The sequence below is a fragment of the Equus asinus genome, chromosome 7 (assembly GCF_041296235.1).
Source record: "Equus asinus isolate D_3611 breed Donkey chromosome 7, EquAss-T2T_v2, whole genome shotgun sequence".
Lineage (NCBI taxonomy): Eukaryota > Metazoa > Chordata > Mammalia > Perissodactyla > Equidae > Equus > Equus asinus.
The window spans coordinates 47,811,109-47,818,119 of record NC_091796.1 but is presented as its reverse complement, the minus strand read 5'-3'; positions in this window follow the sequence as shown (position 1 = coordinate 47,818,119).

Genomic DNA, 7,011 nt, shown 5'->3' with positions numbered 1-7,011 from the left:
CAAACAAAAAAAACAAAATAAATTAAGGTAGTCTTCTCCCCCCCCCATCAAAAAATGCATATCACAGTGTTTACTTGGTAGACCAATTATTTTAAAAACTGGATTTCAAGGAAAAAGTCACTCTCTGACAGAGACCTTACATGACAAGTTCCGTTCCACAGTGGATTAAAATGGTTGAGAGGAGATGCTAACATAACTTCAACTACAGCAGTGTGAACACACCACTGTAATAATTCATTTAGAATGATGACACCTGAGACCTAATTTAAAAGTCCTAGATGAATACCAGTCTCACATTCAACCCTGAGGGCTGCTGCAAACATACCTAAGAAAGTCTAAGAACCATAGTGAGTCTAATTGAATTGGACTTAAACGGACCATTGAGATGGCCTCACTGAGCTCTGGGGAATTCATATTGTCTATACTGTATCAGAATCACAGCTTGAACTGAATAACTGGTTACATTCAATCATGTTACTGTAACTCATGCTTGAGGTAAAGGGGAAACCTTTTGCTATCAGCAAGACTGGATGGAAAACAATTTCAAATCACTTTAAACCCAGTTGGCAACTACTTTGCCAATTATGGAATCCAGTGGGAAAGGTGTGTGCGAGGGCTCAGGACTAAATGATTTATGTCAGGCATCTGGGCCTCCCGAGGAATGCAGGAGAGTGTGCGGAGGAGGGGCATGTGGCTAATTATTTCTCCTAAGAATACTTGAGCTAGGTAATTTGTGCTTGCAGATGAGTCACAGTGCAGGCTGGATAAAAGGTGAGGTAAGCACACAAAGTCCTAAGATCCAATTTAGAAATGGATAAAGAGGGAGCGGAAGGATTCAATACACTTTCTCATCTCCTCACTCAGAGACATTTGGAGATATAAAATATAAAGAGCAAACCTAGTTCTCTGTTCTAACGGGCAAGTTGGGATCAAAGTCTGTAATTTGTACCACAGATATTGCATTGGCTGCTTTCTGACACAGAGTTACTGACACAGATGACACACTATAACTCATCAGATGAGCAAGTGTGAATCTGGGGCCTTTTATAGGGACCCTCTCTCTTTTTTTTTAAAGTCCTAATTTATTTTTGATGACTTTGGTAGTAGAGATGAGAATTCCTATACTCCCCAATGCCTTCTAAAGAAGACTGTCACCATTCTCTGGGATTCAAGTATGAAACCGTTCAGCTGAGAAATGATCCTGAAAGTTACCGCAAGAGAGATGTTGCCCCACCCCACCCCAAACAAAATTAAAATGATGATGGAATTCCACTATAGTGACTTACAGTGGAGGCACACAGGCTTATTGAATAGTCTTTTCAGATCTTTTCATTATCTAAAGGATTTTAAAGGTGTTTTTAGTAATCTGGAAGTGATTATCAATTCTGTAATTATATTAAATCCGGCACTGGGGCTCTTGTTAAAACCTCATGTGAGGGTGTTGGTATAAGGCTGGCACTCTCTTGCTTTCTCCTCTTTCCTCTCTTTTAGCAGCTGCCTACCATCATTACAGCTAATACAGTGGATTAAACTTTTGGGCTGGCTGGCGGCTCCGAGTCTCTCTCTAATGGTTTCCATTGTGCACATCCCTAGAAAACACTTCTGACCAATGAACCCCTAACTGCAAATGACACAGGCAAGCTTCATTGAAAATGACACCACTGGAGGGAACCTTGCATTCATTTGGGATATTTCCTCACTGGGGAAAGAAGGCCATTTCAACAGTTACACCAAAGGGATATTGTCATGTGGCATTTACTTTTCTAAGATGCTGAACAAAGCTGTGGGGGTAGAGTGTGCTCCTACCTACTAACTAGGTACTTAGCTGTGTGATGTCCAAATAAGACTCCCAGCATGCCCATAAAAAAATTTGAGAAATAGCGGTCTTCTCAGTTCATCCTCATACAGAATGGGGAAGATGGATGTCAGACAATCTAAACGCAATCATGATCCTTGTCTGGAATCAGTCTTGTTTAATCACAGAGATTGTGACAAATGGGAGTTAAGTACTGTCAGAAAGTAGGAGGGTGGCATGGAAAGGACCCTGGGACTGGTTGTCAGGAGAGCTGGATTCTAATTCTTGGCTACAACCAAAGATATAAGGTGGCTTTGGGTGAATATCTTCACTCCTGTGGGTCCCCGTCAGCTTCCTCTGGAAAAATGAAGGGAGGTAGACCAGATGGTTCAAACTAATTTAACAATTGTTCATTTAGTGCTCAAGATGTGTGCTAGGCAATAGGGAGATCACTGGAATAAATCAGACGGTCCATGTCCTTTTGGATCTTATAGTATAGCAAGTTAGACTAAGATTAAAAAAAAATAATTTTAAGGTGACACATTTTAGGACGTGGGAAGTGTATGGTGCTGTGGGAAGATGTGACCTAGTTTGAGGAGTCCAGGAAGGCTTCTTGAGGCAAGTTGTTTTGCTGAGACTGAAGATAAGGAAGTTTAGGTTGAGACTGAAGGATAAGGAGGAGCTGGCTAGGAAAAGATGTGGGTTGGTTGAGATAGAGAAACATTTCAGACAGACAAACAGCATTTGGGAAGGCTCTAGAGCAACAGAGGTTGGGACTGGATTATGGAACATGGAGGAAAATGTAGGCCAGAGGGACGCTTGCACATGGTGTGCTCAGCATTTTGACCACATCTTGAGGGCAATGAGAAGTCACTGAAGGGTTTTCTTTGCAAAGTGTGGTTGATGTCTGAGGTTTCCTCCAGACTTACTATTCTGGGGCTTTACACGTGATTGTTGGACTTCTCTGAGACCCATCAGAGGGATTCAATACTCAGGTGCAATCTGGAGAAGAGGACACAGAGCAGTGACTCCAGAAATTCACTTCCAACCTGCAGCTTGTTGAGGCCCGGCACGTAGAGGTGGACTTGTGTATGCAGGTTGGAGCTGGTGCTTTTGACTTCAGCTTCCAGGGCTGAAGTTATCCCGGGTCAGACTCTGGGTCAGGCTCTTCAGTTCTCTGTGGGACTCACCAGAGTGGTTTCGAAGAAATTAAGAGGCTGTGTTATATGCCCAAGGCTCCTTACCAAGTAAGAAGATGGGAAACAGAGCTCTTCAGAACTTCAGCCTTTTCCTGACCATCTCTTCCCTTAGGGCAAGACTTCCTGAGCCTCGCATTGGCAATCACTCTACCCACTGCTGGGGGGCAAAGGCATTTGGTAGCAACTAGACTTCATTCAGAGGGACTGAGCGCTAGATGTCTATAAAGCAATGATAATCATTCATGGAATTCTACTAGGCGAAAGTCTTGTGCATCCCTTCTCCCATTTGAAAGTCTCAGCAACCCTCTGAGGCGGGTAGGAGAGGTATGCTTGCTTTACAGGTGAGGGGATGGGGGCTGGAGAAAACAGGTATGCTGTCCACATCATGGAGCTAGTAAGTGGGAGAGCCTGGAATCAAACTTGACATTGCAAACTCCTAGATCCAGACTTCCTAAACAACCCCAGGCTGCCTTCTATGGAAGCTTCTGCTGTATATTGGGGGGTGGGGTAGAAAAGGGCAAATTTTAATGTCCTGATATGCCTGCAACTCTTCCCTGCTTTTGAGTGGATGTGAATAAAATAAACCCCAGTGATGCAGTGTGGTCGTCAATCTCTGTAGCGGGACAGGTAGAATGCAGGTCTCTGGTGGCCCTGGCACAGTGATCACTATTTGCACCCACCTGTCCCCACACAGGCAGTGCCAACCAGCTCAAGTTTGTTTCTGCCAGTCTGCGCAAAGTGTTAATTGTCCTCTGCCCCTGAGGAGAGATGGGCAGTGGGGCTGCTTTGGGAATTGTCTTTGTCTTCCAGGAAGCTGTGTCTTCATTTAGCTAGGGCACCGCCTGCATCTGGAATCTATCCATTCTCTGGGCTCCGAAGCGAACAGCAGAGGTGGCGGTAAGGAAACCCCTCACCTACAAAGGAAGACTACAGAGGGAAGAATTACCTGTGCCATATCAGGACAAGGGTGTCATTTTCCAGCTTTTGCGTGTACTCTCCTAAGGACACCACAGGCCCTTCTTCAATATTCTAGAAATAAAACAAAATGGGAAAAATGAACTTCTCAATAGTCCCTGTTTTGCAAAGAGTTATTGTTACTATTTTTCTTTTGAGCAAATATACAAAGGTGATTTGAAATGAAAGCAAGTATCATCCACGGTGCTAAAGGTCCTTTTAAGTTTTCAGTTCCTTCTGGTTTTTATGCTAATGTTTTCCTGATCGAGTAGAGCCAGAGAGTTAAATGCAGAAGAGCTGTGCATTCAGAGACTAAATGATGCATTACTGAGATGTCGTAAGAGATGGAGTTATCTAAACCATGAAATACAGATTGAGGATTTAATTTTCTAGCAGAATCAGAATGATAACATTTTTTAGTGTTAAATTATTTTAAGACTGTTTCTTTAATTTAGAAAAAGACACCCAGAGAACAATCCAGGGTTCAAGAAGTAACTTTGTGATATACTGATATTGGGCCAATAGTCAAATCTAATAGTGTTTTCCTCAAAATGTTTCAGCTGTACTGACATTACTAAGGAGAGATGAATATTTTGTGTTACATAAAAGAAAGCCCAACTTGAAGCTATAACGGAAAGTTCAGTTCTGTTAGATCAGACAAGATCCCACATTGAATTCCATACATAATTATTTTCTTTGGATTAATAGGATTTCCTCTATTTCCAGGGAAGAAAGGCCAGTTTGAGGAGTGTGCAAAGCCTGCCAGTCCTGGTATTTCTCCCAAAGGGGTTTGCTAAAGGCATCTTTAGGTTTAAGCATATTGTTTTTTCTGCTTAAAGTTTGTTGAGGAATTAAATTTGTCATTCTAATTCACTAATTTATTAGCAAAAATTGTTTGTCAGACAATTTGGATGGTACCTCATAAAGCAGAGAGAGGAGCTTGAGGGAGCAGGACAGTGAGCTTGGATGGCAGAAGATGGAAGGGAAAGGTTGGAGGCCTGGCACAGTGCTGGGGAGGGTGTTCGCAGGGGATTTCTTTCCTTCCTCCCTCCCTTCTTCCTTTACTCCTCCCTTCTTTTTCCCTCACTTCTTTTTCCTCCCTTCTCCCCCTCTGTCCCTTTCCTCTTTTTCTCCATCTCCCCCTCCTCCCCCTCCTTACCTCCCTCCTTTCATACATTCAGCCCACATCTATGAAATATGGACCAGGCGTGAGCTGAGCACTGGGAATACAAAGATAACGAAGCCAGAGTCAGCTTTCTGAGCAGCCTCAGTCAAGAACCTGAAGGGGAGCACAATATGTCACCACAAAATATGCCTCTTTGGCACACTGATTATTTTCAATTAAAGGTACTTGAGAAACAGCCAGTGCAAGAAGGATGTTCTGACTCTGTCTTTTTTTTTAAAACAAGGTTACTGGTCATAATAATTTATAACACTGTGAAATTTCAGTTGTATATTATTATTTGTCAGTCACCATATAAATGTGCCCCTTTACCCCTTATGCCCACCCCCTGAACCTCTTCCCCTCTGGTAACCACTAAACTGTTCTCTTTGTTTGTCTGTTAGTTTGTCTTCCACATATGAGTGAAATCATGCAGTATTTGTCTTTCTCTGTCTGGCTTATTTCACTTAACATAATGCCCTCAAGGTCCATCTGTGTTGTTGCAAATGGGATGATTTTGTCCTTTTTTTATGACTGAGTTGTATTCTATTGTATATACACATACCACATCTTCTTTATCCAGTCATTCGGCAATGGGCACTTGGGTTGCTTCCACTTCTTGGCTATTGTGAATAATGCTGCAATGAACATAGGGGTGCATAAGTCTCTTTGAATTATTGATTTCAAGTTCTTTGGATAAACACCCAGTGGTGGGTTAGCTGGATTGTATAGTATTTCTATTTTTAATTTTTTGAGAAATCTCCGAACTGTTTTTCATAGTGGCTGCACCAGTTTGCATTCCCACCAGCAGTGCATGAGGGTTCCCTTTTCTCTACACACTCTCCAACATTTGCTATTTTTTGTCTTGGTGGTGATAGTCATTCTAACGGGTGTAAGGTGATAACCTAGTGTAGTTTTGATTTGAATTTCCCGGATGATTAGTGATGTTGAGCACCTTTCCATATGCCTGTTGGCCATCTGTATATCTTCTTTGGAAAAATGTCTGTTCATATCCTCTGACCATTTTTTGATTGGGTTTTTTGTTGTTGTTGAGTTGTGTGAGTTCTTTATATATTTTGGAGATAAACTCCTTGTTGGATATATGATCTGCAAATGTTTTCTCCTAGTTGGTGGGTTGTCTTTTCATTTCGTTCCTGGTTTCCTTTGCCTTGCAGAAGCTCTTTAGTCTGATGAAGTCCCACTTGCTTATTTTTTCTTTTGTTTCCTTGCCTGAATAGACATGGTATCCTTCTATTCAGACCCTTCTAAAAGACCAATGTCAAATAGTGTACTGCCTATATTTTCTTCTAGGAGTTTTATGGTTTCAGATCTTACCTTCAAGCCTTTGATTCATTTTGAGTTAATTTTTGTGTGTGGCGAAAGATAATAGTCTACTTTCATTTTTTTGCATGTGGCGGTCCAGTTTTCCCAGCACCATTTATTGAAGAGACTTTCCTTTCTTCCTTGTTTGTTCTTAGCTCCTTTGTTGAAGATTAGCTGTTCATAGATGTGTGGTTATATACCTGGGATTTCAATTCTGTTCCATTGATCCATGTGTTTGTTTTTGTACCAGTACGGTGTTGTTTTGATTACTATAGGTTTGTAGTTTATTTTGAAGTCAGGGATTGCATTGCCTCCAGCTTTGTTCTTTTTTCTCAGGATTGCTATTTTTCTCAGGAAGCTATTCGAGGTCTTTTCTTGCCCCATGTGAATTTTAGGATTCTTTGTTCTATTTCTGTGAAGAATTCCACTGGGATTCTGATTAGGATTCCATTGAGTCTGTAGTTGCTTTAGGTAGTATGGACCTTTTAACTATATTTATCCTTCCAATCCTTGTGTGTGGAATATCTTTCCATTTCTTCATGTCATCATCAATTTCTTTCAATAATGTCTTATAGTTT